Source organism: Harpia harpyja, chromosome 3 (assembly GCF_026419915.1).
Source record: "Harpia harpyja isolate bHarHar1 chromosome 3, bHarHar1 primary haplotype, whole genome shotgun sequence".
NCBI lineage: Eukaryota > Metazoa > Chordata > Aves > Accipitriformes > Accipitridae > Harpia > Harpia harpyja.
In genome coordinates, this window is record NC_068942.1 from 22,817,480 (window position 1) to 22,834,087 (window position 16,608).

Consider the following 16,608-nt stretch of genomic DNA (forward strand, 5'->3'; position numbering starts at 1 on the left):
CCACATTCCCAGCCCTGAATAAATTTCAGCTAGAGGTTACAAACACTTCCATAAGCTGTAACTTTACCACAGCATATAGTGCTACTGACATCAGTAGGGTCACTTGCTGCCATGAGGTTTACATGTAAAGTTATGTAAATGCCTTAGGACTTGCAGACACAGAAGAGGACCTGGTTTGGGTGTCCAAGTCAGTATATATACTAAGTGGAGCATGCTGCGTTTGTCCAGGGGTGATGCTGATGATCCATTTGCTTTTCTTTTACGGAGAACCAAAGAGAAGAACCAGTTTATTTCCCATCAGAATTTCTTCCCTGAATTTTCAAAACTCTGGCACTCGCTTACACCAGGCTTCAGCCTGGCCGATCGTGAGATTCACTTGTTAATGAATTACTGGCTTTTTATCAGCTTGGATTACCATCAGAACTAATTGCATTAGTCTTCCAAGGATCCTCGAGAGAAGCGATGTTTGGCCGTAAGTACTGATATTGGTGGTAAAATAGGGTAGCTGGAAAGGTAAGAGTACCCAGTTAGGTGTCCATAAAGACAGAGAAGTAACTTAACTAGCAAGCAGAAGTTCCTTCATACTGCAGGGGTGACACAGTACTGCCTAAATACTTTTCCCCCAAACAGACTTCTTCTACTTCAGTTTTACAGTAGATATTACATACATATGTACTATTTATTGTGCATATGTTCATGACCAGTACATATTTCTTTCAAAGTCTAAAATAATAATGTCTCTCATATCTTGCTGTAGGAGTGATTAAGAACAAGCAGTTTTATTTGATCAGACTACACTAAACTGTTATGCTCATTTTGGTGAAAATATTATCAGATGATTTCCTGGATGTATCTAGTTCATACATAATAGATTTTTTAAAAATTTTGTTGAAGTTGTTTGTTTTGTTTGTAAGCAGTTCCCACTAAATCAGATCCAAACCAAATCTACTCTTTCCCAAGAAATGGTTTTCTGGGTAACAATATGTTTTGAATCTGGACATTAGGCTTAAGATGTGATTGCAGGACTTGATATATTTTGCTGTTAATGCAATTTGGCATTTTACAGTATTTTTTAAGCTGTTAAAAATTGAAATATTGGAATCAAGCTAGGATATAATATAATAAAAGAAATAGCATCAAATGGGCTTACAGAAAATTTATGGATGAACTTCATGAAGTATAATAGGAGAAAATCTGTATTTTTAAATTGGTCTTTGAACTGAAAATCAAGCCAGCTTTTAACGCAGTCAAGTAGAGAAAGACGTCACAGTAAAAAAAAATAATTCACCTTCTTAATAGACCTTGCTTCACTGATGCCCATGCATGACATCCTATTTTGAGCAGTCAGGAAAGCAGTGAAGCACATGCAGTGCAGTGGAATGCCCTGTTCCCATGCCTGATTCTCCATATATAGCTACTGCACTGCACTGTTCTCCCCTGGCTCCCACTCTGAGGGCTTAACTTGCATTTTCTTGGCAAAATTGCCTCGCTGAGAGCTGTCCTCACGATAAACACTCAGGCAGCTACTCCTTTGTTGCACCTACCTCCCCATCAGGACCAACAAAAGAAAAGATTTACAAAAATCATGTGCAATGAATCTTCAGCCACACTTGCTTCCCCCCCTCCCAGCTTTCATCTTGGTGTTGGTACTAAGTCTAATTTTCTTTTCTTTTCTTGTTATTTTTGGAAGCAATTTTCAGACTTGAAAGACTGCCATGCACAGAAGATGTGTTTTGGCTCTTCTGCCAGTTGCATTCTCTGAATGATTAGATCAAACCGAGTGGCTGCCAGATGACTAATCAACTTGTTACAGAATAACAGGTCTCACTGGAGAATTAACAATGTCTTTATAGTCTCCCCTCAATGAAGTGTCTGGAATTTTCTTAGCTAACAGGACAGATCAGTTTAAGATTTTCCAGTGCTACTTGAATATGATTTATATGAGGGCTTTAAAAAAAACCAACACAACAAAACCAGCCCCTCCCCCCCAAAACCTCCAGCATTTAAGTCTTTTAATTTTACTTCAGGGTTAAAGGCCATCATTTAAAGAACACTGTGCCCTGCACTATGTGTCTTTTTATGCCTCTGTGTGTTAGTGGAGATGGGAGCACCAGTAAAGAAGTACTTTGAAGCAATGAACACTGGACTGTGCACACTGGGAATTCAGAGCTCTCGCATATCATGTATAGCTGACTGTGAATCAGACTAGTTGCAGTGAGTTGTAGAAGGATCTAAAAATGTTGTGGGTCTGGGCAAGACAACGTGTGGATTTCCCAAATCAGCAGATCTATTCTCTCTGCTCTCCTCCTAGCCATCTCAAGATTTTTTCATGAAGGGATACTCCTTCACTGTGAAGCAGATACTCATGGGTATTCCTAAAATACTCAAAGCATGGAAGTGTTTGAAAAGTGCAGAGAAAACCATTGGCAATAATGGTGTTCTGTTCCCACTTCAATCTGTAGAGTTGAATATAAAGATGAGATTGAATTTGATCTCGATGAGTGTATATGTGTATATATGTGTGTATAATCACACGAGGAAAACATGTCCAGTAGGAAAATGTTCTTTAACTTTGGAGTCACAGGCACAAGATCTGGAAACTGGATGTTGACAAAATCTAACATGGTATAAGACACGGGATTTTAAGTAAGGGCTGTTAACAGCTGTTACAACCTGCAAATAAAGTAAAGCCTATACTGTGTTAAACTTTTTAAAAGATATGCTCCATTTCAAGCACAAGTCATTGCATCAGATGCTGGAGTTGCTGGAGGAAATTGTATTGCCTCTGACAAACTATCAGAAGGTTGGACTTCTGGTATTGATTCCTTTTGGCCTTTTGACCTGAGAAAAAAGATTTGGGTGATTTACCTATACTCACTGAGCATACGCAGAGGTGGAAGTATGGTTGGGATGGTTGGAAGCGTGCTACATAGAGCACTGTGGTACTACAGTCTGAGCCCTGTAGAAGTCTATCATTTTCTCTCCTGAGCAGGGCGCACACTTATGGAAAACTATGTACCTTGAAGCAAAAGGAGGATGATGACACAGAGGTCACATGTTGAAATCAATGGTGCAGTTAGCTACTCCTGGTGAATGTTGTTGTTATTGGTGCTACACCCTTACCTTGATCTAGCCCAAGACTGGAAGATGCGGTTTGCATTTTTTGTGTCCTGTGGTGACTTCAGATTGGCTTCATCACACCTAACTTCAGAAGTTAAAAATTAACTGTCTTAATCCAACCTAGTCATGCAGGTCTCCCTGTGTAGATAATGAAGAGAAACGAGATGCTACAGGTTTCGATTCCTGATTCAATCACAGGCACAAGCTTCCCTGCCCTATCTCATTGTCAGGAGCACCTGGTTTTCCAGGATTTCTGTGCTGCAGCAGGGTGGGTGAGTGCAGCTGATTAAGCATGATTAACCTTGCTTATCGCGCTGTTCAAAGTGTCCTCCTGTGCACGAGCCAATCTTCCCCTGATACCAGGGCTGGAGCTGCTGTTTCTATTGACACTTTATGCTCCTTGCATGCCTTGTCTGCAAAAAGGGAGGCTAGACAAGGCAAGGAAGTATGGAAAAACCCTTGACTGTTAGGAACATATAAAAAGCAAAGGCTGGCACGTTCATGCACAAATCCAGGAAATAGCTGCACGGTTTTAGCTGCACTTGTTTTTGTATTTGGGTCAATTCCAGTCATGATCTTGGCCAGGAACCGTGTCTGATTTTCACACATTTTTTGATCCTATGGAGTGTAAAATAAATATTTTAAATAATATTTATCTCTGTGTTACAGATCTCTGACCAAAATGATACCCACAAAATATTGCTTTCTGAAAACAGACCTTAGCAGCAATTAGATTTATTTAAACACTTTCAACATCTGCACTAATGACATATTTTAAATAAAACCCATATTTCACACAGATAATCTCAGTCTCTAGCTATGCCAAATTCAAGTCACTTTGCATGCACAATTTTTCTCTGTTTTTTTATCTTAGAAGGCTGTGGGGGAAAAGAAATGTATTTGGAACTTTTCTTGTTAATAACTGGTGTTATCATCTGGAGGGCACTGGTTGTTAGCAGTTTCTTTCTGATCACATAATGTATTTATATAATATCAATATTAACATAAGATTAGTTGGAAAAAAGTGTTGCTGAATGACCATTAGTGCAAATTGAATTGTTTGTACTAGAACTGTATGAATAGCATATTTGGTGTAGTGTTAAATTGGACTGCTGAGATAGGGGAGACATTAGCAGAGATCTGCATGTGAAACTCAGCCAGAGTCTGAGTTTGCAAAGGTCTTTAACTCACGCTGAGCACAAACTGGACTGTGCTTTGAATGTGAATGTTAGAAAAACTCCAGACATTACTGCATGATGGTAATATTACTAATTTAGATCCTAAAAGAGATTTAAGCTGCTCTAAACCAAATCAAACCATACAATGTAGCAGACCTGGATACTCCGGCCTGCAGTCCTGAACACATATTTCACATTACAATTCATACTCTGCTGCTAGAGCCTGCAGAGACACTGACTGTCACTTAGAGTTTATTTTTCCTTCTCCACCTTAATGCTGCAATGTAAGTTGCAGCAGTGCTTTGTCATGTTTTCTCATTTAATCGGTGTTAGTGAATGTGAAATTGAATCAGTGGTTTGTTCCTTTAACTCACTTAATAGCTCTAAATAGTCTTTTTGCCATAAAAGAGATTGCTAGTACCAATATGCTACACCATAGGGGTTTAATTACGCATTCAAAGAAGAGTGACTAATTATCACTTTCTGGTTATTATCTGAAACAACGCCCTATGTATTGAATGCTGTTTGGATTCTGTTTGTTTAGTTGGTTTTGGCTTCAGTTTCAATAATAGAGAGCCTAATTCTCATTTAATGCTAATATTCACTTTCAGGTAGGTTGCTTTGTGGTGTAATGAAGAAGTGATTTATAGTAAATGAGAATGAGGCTCACCACAGTATGTGCCTTACACAGATCTTTCCTTAAAACACCTAATACTGGTCACACTTTTGCTTTAAACTGGTGTCATGGGTAGGTAACTTTCCTGGGTTCCTCAGCATTTGGTTCTGCTGATATTCAATGTAGTTCTACCATTTTGCATTCCTCCCAAAAGAAAAAAAAAAAAAAAGAAAAAAAAGAAGTTTGTCATTTTAAAGTATTCCACAAGTAACTTACTTACTTACTGCTTGATTTGGTAAAACTACTGTCCTGGTTTCAGCTGGGATAGAGTTAACTGTCTTCCTAGTAGCTGGTACAGTGCTATGTTTTGAGTTCAGTATGTGAAGAATGTTGATAACACTGATGTTTTCAGTTGTTGCTCAGTAGTGTTTAGACTAATGTCAAGGATTTTTCAGCTTCTCAAGCCCAGCCAGTGAGAAAGCTGGAGGGGCACAAGAAGTTGGCACAGGACACAGCCAGGGCACCTGACCCAAACCGGCCAACGGTGTATTCCATACCATGTGACGTCCCATCCAGTATAGGAACGGGGAAGTGGGGGCAGGGATTCGCCGCTCGGGGACTGGCTGGGTGTCGGTCGGCGGGTGGTGAGAAATTGCACTGCGCATCATTTGTACATTCCAATCCTTTCATTATTTCTGTTGTCGTTTTATTAGTGTTATCGTTATCATTATTAGTTTCTTCTTTTTCTGTTCTATTAAACCGTTCTTATCTCAACCCACGGGTTTTGCTTCTTTTCCTGATTTTCTCCCCCATCCCACTGGGTGGGGGGGAGTGAGTGAGCGGCTGCGTGGTGTTTAGTTGCTGGCTGGGGTTAAACCACGACAACTACAAAAGACAACATCAGTCTATTCTGCACCATTTTAAAGGCATGTGATTTTTTCACTATTTTGGGGCTCAGGTGATAAAACTTCATTTTTTAATGCTGATTTTGCATGTTAGTTTTGGGAATCAAGTGTCTGTTGGAAGCCAGAGAACAAGGGCTATGAAGAATTCCTGTACAAAACACAAGGGTAAATAAAAGTGGTGGTTAAGTCAATATTTTCTTTATTTTTCTAATTTGTTCAGTCTATAAACATAATCCATGAAAAACAGACAAAAAACTTGCTCTTCTCACACAAGAGTTCCAGTTCATAGTTACGATTATTCTGTATCAACAGGAAATTAGGATAAGAGAGCTGAGACTGATCATACAGATAAAATTTGGATCTATTCTGGGTAGAATTTCATTAAATAGTAGGCAAATGGAGATGAGAAGATCTTAAATTCATTTGAAAAGAATTTATTTTTAGTGATAACGAAGCAGTGTTGTACTACATATGTTCATATTTAATTTCCTAGTTGGCTATGATAACCTGGAAGCACTCTATGGCATTACTAAAATCTTACTTTTGCATACCTTAGTTTCTAATATTTGTGTTTGGCTTTAGTTGGTTGTTTCTCTCACTTTTAAACTCTAACATTTGTGAAGGAACATTTTCTCCCATGCTGCTAGAGCCACACACCAAAGCCCACCCAAAACAGAACCCTTGGACAGTAGTCTTCACCTCTTTATGACTGTACTCACAGAGGCATATGTATTTACAGCCCTGGACTAAAAGAGGGAAATTGCCTGTGATACATATCCTCTGTGTAGAGAAGAGAGGGGGTGAAAAATGAACTGCTGAAGAGAAATGTAAGATGCAGGTCCGGGGACTAGAATGAGATGGGGAATGTCTACATCTGGCCAGAAAATGGGTCTCAGATGCGGGTTACTAAGGCAAGGAAGAATACCCTGCTCTGAATTGACTATATGGCTTGAGGAGCTTAGATTTAAGGTTTGGCTGGCCCTTGAATGAGCGGTCTGACAAGACTGGGGGCTGTACAAGGAGCAAGAGCAAGCTTTTCTCCTTGCTCTCTGCCTGAGTTGGGTGACATGCCTATGTCACACTCCTCCCTGGCCAAAAAACTTGCTCTGTGGAAGCCGGGCTGGACCACTGACTTCCAGGCAGCCAGGGTTTCTCCACCTGAGCTTCTGCTTCCCTCCTCACGTTTTTTTCTTTTCTTGGCTGTAGCTTTCAACCTGACCAGGGCACCTACCTGAGGTGGGGCTGGCTGGCTTTTGCTCCCTGGGCTATGCTCTGGGGTACGCTGCCTGCCGAGTGCTTGCAGTGAGTTGATCTAACACAACAGGGACCTCTGAACAGAGCCCTGAGGCTCTCCTGTAATATTAATCCTAAAACCAACTCATACATGGATAAACTTTAAAACCAACCAAACAAACACAAAAGCCATTTCCTTGGTTCTGCTCGAATCCTGCTTCCCAAAGGTGACAGAACATACAAAAGAGCCAGCAACACATGAGAAAAACGTCCTGAGGAAGAACAGAAATCTCCTTTAAAAGCTTTGCATTCAGCAAGTTGCTGTTTAGTTCCTGTGTGAACAATTAATCTTAAAACAAATATTTGGCCAAGGGGGATTGAGCTCCGGGAGGTTTCATAGCTAACTAGGGTTGAATGAAAACACACGCTGCCTGACTTCTTCAGGCCAGTTTTCCTTTTTCACCCTCTCCATAAAAATAACTAAAAAAAGTATCTGTTACAATGACCCAGGTTTTGCCATTCAAACCTCCCTAAATTACAGGCTTTCCCTCAGAGACCATTTTCAATGGGGTATATAATGCATGGCTGTGTTACACCCTACCACTCTTTGAGTTCACTATAACTGGTTATTACTACGTTAAAATGTAGTGGTCTGGTTCAAAGGCTTTTCTATAAATAAATATCTTCCTAGCTGGGCAGATGACTGTCCCTACCAGCAGCTCCTGTGTTATCAGCTCTCTAGTTTTTAGCTCTCAGCTAGGCATGGCTTGGAGCTGCTTTGAAAAGTCTGTGAATGGCTGGCAGCTGCAAGGTCTTGCAAAACCTGATTAGGATCAGATTGGAAATCAATAATGTTATTGCATTGCTGGTTCTTATTCTGGTTAGTATTTCAATGGAGGTATTTTTGTAATTTTCTGTTATCTACACTTCCTGAGTTGTATTTCTTTTTAAGGGACGGGGGAGGAGAGAGGGTGTGCCTGTTCTGCTTGGGACACAAAGGTTGTGCGCTATGTTTGTGCTGTCATGGATGCCCTATCCAAATCAACGGAGAAGCTCCCATCGGCTAGAGGAAGGCTAAGGTACTACCTCAATAGCTGGTAGATGCCACCATGTCTCGGCTGTATTCTGGATTATGCTGTACGTAGGTGTACTTAACCCCTGGAGGATGGTAAAGAGCATAGCCAAGGGGTATATAAAGCTCCTGTAAATGGTGCTGCGCTGTGCCCCAGCAGTCAGCAGAGCCCTGTGCTTTCCCTGCCTATTGGCAGCTCTACCCGGAGCAAGAGCTCAGGCACCCCTGAGAGCCTCGTCCAGTGGAGGATGAGCGCTGGCTCCCTTCCCCTGCCTGAAATCATGCCCCCTCTGAGACCTCCTGGGCCATCTTTGGATAAAACATAGTTGGTGCCCCTGCACTAGCAAAGATAAGTGAAACAAAAAGCCCCTTAATTGAACAAATTGACCAGGGCAATCCATTTAGACTGCGGGGTCTTTAGGGAAGAGGCTCGCTTGAGCTGTGTGTAGTAACTAATGGAACAGGCTTGCGATTACTGCAGGCTTCCTGGCTCTACAGTAATACAAATAATAAAGGGATAAAAAAGCATAAACAATATGTGGCACTCTTGGCAAACAGTGCTTTCCATTTTCAAGGCACTGTAAAAGAAAAAAAACAACCTAATTCCTCCTTCGAGTGCTAACTAGCAGTAGTATTCACCTCATGGATCCAAAAACTGTAAGCTGGCTCTCCACAAGACTATAAGTATTGGGAGATTCTTTTAAAAAAACCTAGCACATTATATGGTGTTTGGTTTGGGTTTGGGTTTTTTTTTGTCTTCACATCCTAATTTTTAGGCTTTATATTTTCAAAATTTTGTCCGCTGTGATGGGGAAGGGGAAGGGGGATCCAAAAATTTTTCTTATAATTGCATAAGTCCAAAGGCTGAGTCGTTATTGAAGCATGAAATATTGCATTTAAATAATGAGAAAGAAAAGACACATCATGGTTAAGGAAAGAATACAGTACTGCTAGCCGTGTGAGATCAAAACTCATGAAGCATATCCTAAGAAATCATGGGATTGCTTTAAGATTTCATGAGAATCAAAACAGTTTTTTCTTTTTTTAATTGCCTCAAGGTTTCTGCAGTCACTTCAGACTTTCAAGTGCCCTTCCAAAACCATGAAAGCTGGCAATTTACCTCTTTTTAATGACAGACAATTCCAGTAGAGGGTGCTTCTTGAAAAACATTGAATATTGGAAAAATTAGTGACACTGAGATCACCATGATTTGGTGGTTTCAGGCTGCTCACTCTGGGCCTCTTTTCCCGCAAATCATACTGCCTTTCAAGTTGTTATGAAAGAATATCATGGCAAAGAACCTTTAAAAACAAGTTATTGCTTCAAAGGATGCTAAGAAAAATCATATATCGCAAGTCTTTAGTGGGCTAGACAGAAACTGTCGAATTGACTCTAGAGTTCAATGAGAGAGACAAAAACACAATGTTTTTTTTGTAATTGAACTTTGAGTACAGTTCTGTATATTTGTTTTTGAGATTTTAACAGGCTGGGTTTTTTTAAATGCCAAGTAGGAGCTTACAGCTAGTGACATCAACTTCTAACATAGTAACTATTGTACTTCACTCCGGTTTGTATTGCTCCAGTGATGCTGCATAAACTACTACAGGGGAGGCAGCTTCCAAGGAACAGGAGATTTTAGCTGCCCCTAAATTACTGGAAATGGTGTGCTTATATGACATAATAAAAGGGTATGCATAGAGGAGATGTTTTGGCAACTGCAATCTGCTGCAATTATAGCAGATACGACTACACCAGGCAACCAATTTAAGTGAACGGCATTCAAAACACAAAGCCAGACAGTCCGTGGGGAATTTCAGCTCTTTTCTTCTGTAAGGACTAGTTTTCCCAGACATCCACAGCCCTCTCCCTCCTCTCTGGCATTTCTTTTTGATCTTGGTGAACCTGTCCCGGCGTATGGATGAAATTTAAAACTAAGGACTTGACCACTTGTGGTCACTGAAAATCACAGGGCATTTGTAGAAAGAGCAGGGTTCCAGTTCCGCGTCATGGACACATTTTGCTGGGAATAGCAGCATTTTGGGGCTCGAGTTGGAGACCCCTTGGGTCAGGGCTCTCCAGGCTGCCTCTGCCCCATGCTACAGCCTTACAGACCCAGCATGGAGGGGAGGGAATCTCAGCCACCCACCCACCCACCTGGGGATGCTCTACTGAGCATGGGCCATGTGAATTTGGCACAATTATTGACAAAAGGTCATCTCTGTGCAGGTGTACATAGCCACTAACATTTCCAGTTCTGCAGGAAGGAAAGGATCTCCTGTGCTTACAAGCTCCTTAAACTTTAATTTCAATAGCATTGACCAGAGCCTGTATTCAACAAATGGCACGATATTTTGTGACTAGGTTACCAGCAAAATATTTTTTTCCACTATTGACACTGCCTGAAAGCCTGCATATGTTTGAACACGACACTGTTTTTGAAAAGTGGTTTTGTGATTGTTTTAATTTTTTTTATTTTAAAAATGAGGTGTGATGTTCTATTTTTTTTTTGCTTATTTTCCCTACTCTTGCTTTACACATGAACAAAAAATTTTTCACTGTGACCTCTCTGCATTGGTGAGCATCAGGAAAAATGGATTTTCTGACACAGAAAAATTCTGAAATTTCTAACTTCATGTGGCAATCATAACCATCCTTAGCTTTGAATATTTCTAACATATTACTCTGCTATACATAAAAAATCCATTTCCAAATCACTTATTAGGAGCTGATTTATTTGTCCATGAAAGTGTATAGGCATTGTCCATGAAAGTGCATAGGCATAGGAGAGAAATTTTATGTGAAAAACATTACCTTGTTTTAAGTTGTGAATAAGAAAAAAAAAAAAGAAAGAAAACCTTAAAGAAATGTATGTTTTGACAGACATCTACATATAGTTCAGAAATACTTGACAGCATCTTGTTCAAATTTCCAGAAATGTCTCTGGGCTGGGACCAGATTTAAAGAATGTTTAGTCCCCAAAGTAAATTGTTTTTCCAGAAAGTTATGAGTATGTCAAAAAAAAAGGGATTATTATAACAGTCACTGTCAATAAGAAAAAGCGAAAGTATATTGGTCCCTTAGGGGGAAAAAAGCCATATACTACATGATTTTGCTACTGCATTTAACAGGTGCAAGGAAGGCGTTGGAATTCTGTGTAGTTGTTCTTCCTTCCTGAGAGCTGCAAATATTTTTTTTTATTTTCTCTGCTTGTTTTTTTATTGCAAGATTGTATTTTCACTACTGGAATTTCCTGCTTATATGGTGACATGCAAGCCAGGATATACTTGGCTGTTACCAAACCTTTTGATTTCTTGTTGGAGAAGCCCAGAACAAATAGCAGTTAGAGGCTGCTGATGGGCTGCTCATACCTTTGCATTGCTTCCTTTGTGAATTTATGTCTCTTCAATACCATGATGTCCGAAGAAAGTTGGACTTTTCCTACTTTGAATTAGATGATTTTCTTCTTGTGAGATATACAGTTCCTTGGTAAACTTAGCCATGTTGCTATGCATTTGAGTTTTGTTTTTCTCTTCTGGATAAAAATTAGCTCCAGTGAGATCAAAGACAACTTCGGCAGCTCAGAGAAAAAGGTAGCACTCCCTTTTTATTTTCTCCCATGTTTATTTTGCTGCCAGCTCTCTTTGAAAATGGCCCTTTTTGCCAAGGCAAGAATTTTGCTAAATGAATTAGTGTTAATATTATGTCTAGTTTATTTGCACAAGTGGAACATGAAAGATGGGAAACACTGAAGTGAAAAGATAACAAGAGATAAAAAGCAGACCAGTATGAAGAAAAATGTGAAGAGTGGCCGAGGTATGTATCACACACGCTTCAGCCCTTCAGCGGGAGCTTGAAAATCCTCCGATGGACCTGCTGAGGTGCCAGACCTCAAGGGTGTCCCGGCAGCAATCCTTGCGACCCTCCAGGCTCGACTCGGGGGATTTTGAGGAGTGAGATTCACCGACTGCAGTGTCGCAAATTTGCTATGTCAGGCTGGAGAGGGGTGAATGAGGCCTCACAGGTTCCAGCCAGAGCTTTGTAAGAGCAGAACAGGGACCAAGCGGCACATGTGTTTCCTTCTCTGTTCCTGAATGGGATGCTGAAGGAGCTGAATTTCCTTCTGAGGGGCTTGCCGCCAGCTCCCATTTCATGTGCCTCAGTGAGACCGTGAGAGCTACAAAAGCTTGGACCACTTCAGTCAGGTCCTCATCCTTCAGCCTGCTGCTAGCCAGAAAGTAATAAATTAGACACGGCTAAAGATGGGATTAGATGACAGCTGAGGACAGGAATCCATCAGGATCCTTTGAAAGCTTAAAAATATGCTAGTCACTACTGAGGGCTGCAGAAAGAGCTCGTCGCTTTTTAAATCCTGAAAACCTGCCTATGACCAGCATAAACTACATGCTTCCTCTGTGTGGTAACTAGCTGAAAATCACAGGCTCGCACAAAAAATGCAAGGTGGGGTAGTCCAGCCTCCTGCTCAAGGCAGGACATTGCTCAGGGCCCTGCTGAGTCCAGTTTTGAAAACACTTGGGGATGGAGACTTCAGAGCCTCTCTGGGCAGCCTGCCACATTGCTTGACCACCCTCATGGCAAGGAATATGTTCAGTCAGGATTGTTTAATAACTGAAAAATGTATTTCTCAACTAAAGAAATTTTATGCAAAATGCCTTCTTTTGGGGTGTGACATTTTCTCAGAAAAGACAGTCTCAGAAAGAGAGTTTATTTAAAGAGTCAGAAATAACTATTTTTAATCCAGTGGATATCTTCTGGGCATGAGTGTAAAATGGCTTTACACTTCCATTTTCTTCCAGGCATCAAATTTTCTGGTCGTGCTACATCACCCACGGTGTAATTCTTATTGTATATATACTCCCCTTATTTTAGGGGAAGAAAACTATTTATGATGCCAGAGGAGTCATCCACAGTTGGAAATGGGAATGTAAAACACTCTGTAACAAATCTCATAAGAATTTCTGGCATCGCTGTGAATTCAACTGCTTTGGTTGTTGGTCCATATGTGAATGTGTGTATGTGTGTAAATCCACACATATATACATATGTGGCTGCACATCCACATATCTGTAGATTCACATACACATATTCATATATATGTGCATGTATGTGTGAAAACACACACACGTATATAAAATGCTTCTTTTTGGAAAAAAACCCAACACAATTTGCAGCTGGCTGTGAGTAGAAACTCTGTTTTCTGACCTTTAGCATTATTTTCCCTACAGTCTAGTCATCCGACTAGATGCAATGATACAGTCAATGATCTAACACCTGTAATGGTATGTGTGCTGACAGACCTGTTGCAGCTTTGGTCTCAGCTGTTCCGGGAGACCTTATTTTGGCCAGTAAAGGCACCCTGGGCAGACACTGAAGCTACCAAGATGGGTGGCAGTGTCACCTGCCTGCCACAAGACAGGGCAGGAGAGGCTGCCAGGCAGGTGATGAAGTGGTGCCTGGGCAGCGCAGTGCTCCACAGGCCCGGGGAGGCTGTCTCTCTCTCTCTCACGTCGGCATGAGGGCTGTGGGAGATGCTTTTGGTATGAATCACCTTGGCAGCAAAATTGTCAGCCAAAGGGAACGTACTCAGAGAAGAGCCACATAATAATTAGAGGTGTGAGTCTAACGACTTTGTGCAAATACATACAGAGAATAAAGACATCTTTGGTGTCATGTCAAACTTGGAAGCATGCGGTGGCATGAGAGGTTATAAATAGGAGCACTGGGATGAAAACGGAATGGCGTTGGGCTGAAAAGGCTCCTGATGCTGGGTACTGCAACCTAGGCAGCTCCCACCACCCTCTGCCACCGCTCCTCCTTCTCCCGCCTTCCCTCGGCTCACAGTTGCAGCAGCATGTTTTGGGACTTGACCACTGCGGGCTGAGAAACAGACCAGCCTAAGAAAAAACATGCTTTTCTTTTTTTGGCTGTGTTTAACCTGACTGGTTTGCCCACCTGGCCCATCTGGGCAACCGCACAAGCGGTTGTGCTGGCAGAGGTGGCAGAGAAGCATGAAGTGGCGAGGGCAAAGTCTGCGTGGGCCAGTCCTGCAGCCACCCACATGCACCCACATTTTGCTCTCCAGCTGGCTCCCGAGGAAGGTGCAAACCTGCCATGAGGAAAGGAGAAGAGTATCTTGCACAGTGCTCTGTGGAGAGCAGTTCTGTTCTGAAAGGATGGAGATGAGCATGTAGATGCTGCTTCTATACTTTCCTCTCTTTGTTGTGCCTGAGCTGCTTTGAGCTCCCTGACCGCCACCCTGAAACCACAATTTATTCTTGACTGAAGAACAATGAAAACAACATCACCATTTCCCAAGAAGACTCATGGCAATTGTATTAGTTCCATCTGATAAACAAATGAGTATACATAATTTCTCTCCTTGTCTTTCCATTGTTTCAGCCAGAAAGCATGTGCCAGAAGTGGATGCTAGACTTAAAGCACTGTCTACCTATAACTTGATCTCAGACGCTGTCTTCCTCTTTGTTTTGCAAAATGGAAACAAGTTCTGATTTATCATCAGTTGATAGTTCAGTTGGAAGTGGAACAAATTAAATTGAGTAGGGACTGCTTTAATTCTGAACACTGTCTGCTCACTGTTTTGAAAACACTTAAAATGCTTAGATTAACTGTCTTTATTCTTTCCATCCAGGCAAATCCTTTTATAAGGCTAATGAAACCTCATCCCTTGGTCTGAATACAGTTGTGACTTTATTGCATATGACCTGCAGCCCTACAATATCATAGTAGTGCAGGGAAGGTAAGTTGATATTAATTTATTTTTTGTGGTGTTATTGGATAATTCTGATATACTGAAATACTAAAAAAAAGTTCCTCACCTCTGCCTAAAAGGATAGACAGTAACTTTCTGTAAAACTTGTCATTGATGATATGAAATAGCATTGCTGCTTGTCAGGAAAGCTAGTTTAATTTCTGTGGTTGAAAGTTATAATCCAAGGGCAAAATTCTGTGTTTCTAATGGGAATTAAAGCTGTATAACTAAGAGCACGAGGTGGTCCCTAACAGCAGAATCTGGACTATTGTTTTTTAGATTTATGTAGTGTTTTATGCCTATCCCAAATGCTGGCTGCTGGTAATTTCTGCTGCTATTGTTGCTTAAGGTCATCTATAAATGCAAAGTGTTTCTCAGTGCGTACTTGACAGCAGTAACCTAGATAAATATTTTCATTTACATAAACATTGTCTTAACAATTCAGAAACTGTAGTAAATAGTCTCAAATCCCAGAAGCCATCTAGACAGTGCAAGAATTACATTGTTTTTTGAAAAAGATTGATGTACTGTATTATTTCATTGGTCACAGTCCAACACAAGAGGGTGGACTGATGAAAGAGATGCTTAACACATCCAGGGTTTGTGTTGCTTTCTTTTTTCTAACTGTGCTAATAGATGAATTTCCATTTGTTTTTCAAATTTTTATGTACCCTTATGCAATAAAAGATAATCTAACTGGACAGGCACAAACAGTGGAGACCAACTGGCTTTTAAAAGCAAATCGAAAGCCAAGAAATCTCTCTATAATTGCCACGAAGTACTAAAAAGAAATGAAATTACTTTCTGCCTACTTGAGAGCACAAACATTGGTATTTTGTTAAAAATGAATGCCACTCAGAGCTCCATAAGTTCACATGTGAGTAGCCGCAATCCTCTGTACTTTGTTGTATGTGCTCTTCATGGAGGTAATGTGCTCCTGCAAGACCTCTTGGACTCGGACAGGTTCTTCACCCATGCAACGCTGCACCACAGGCCTGTGCCAAAACCAACCAGGCTCCGGGCATTTCAGAGAGGCTAAAGCTAACACAAAATACATTAAATATGGTGTGGGTTGTTTGCATTTGTTCTCTGTAACTAATATCTTGTAAGATCAACCAAGAAAGAGACCCTTTCTGTACACAGGCACTTTGACTCCAAGGATTTCGCTTTGTTTCAAAAAAGCGCGTGTATGTGAACAGATCCAGAGAGGCCCTGGGTCACCTCCAAGGCAATTCCTGCTTGTTGCTTACGCAGCATGAGCCGAGCGCTGCTCTTTGCAGCTGGACAGGGCTGCCTCCTGCTCACTGTCCAGCCTGAAGCCTTGTAGATAATGAGCTTTAGGTGGAGTAGATGTGGCTGAATATATATATCTAGCAGAGGTTCACTGACATGCTGTCTTCCAGTGTTGCCATACCAGCCTAAGAAAGAATGAAATAAATATAAGGAGGTGAATATGCCCTACTCGGGATACTGGTGTCCCGTTAGAAGAGAAATCCAGCATCCAGCCATTGATTGCCATTGCTTCTGCATGTATTATCCAGACCTTGTGCTCTGTGTAAGTTTTGCAGCCACAGCATGAGTGTGTGTTGGAGCAAAGCTCTCTGAGCAATTGCATTGTTGCTGTGATCTGTTGATACTGAATTTCAACAGCTAATCCTTCTAATCCTCAAACAATTATTTTAGCCAATACTGTAGCT

At 41.1% G+C, this 16,608-nt stretch overlaps 1 long non-coding RNA gene across 1 annotated transcript; it reads left to right on the forward strand.

Annotated features, from left to right (window-relative positions):
- Window positions 1-3,286: 3,286 nt before the first annotated feature.
- On the forward strand, window positions 3,287-16,477 carry LOC128139376 (uncharacterized). Its single transcript, XR_008234352.1, has 3 exons — window positions 3,287-3,388; window positions 14,792-14,899; window positions 16,315-16,477. It is a non-coding gene; the product is annotated as an uncharacterized LOC128139376 (long non-coding RNA).
- The last annotated feature ends 131 nt before the right edge of the window (window positions 16,478-16,608 follow it).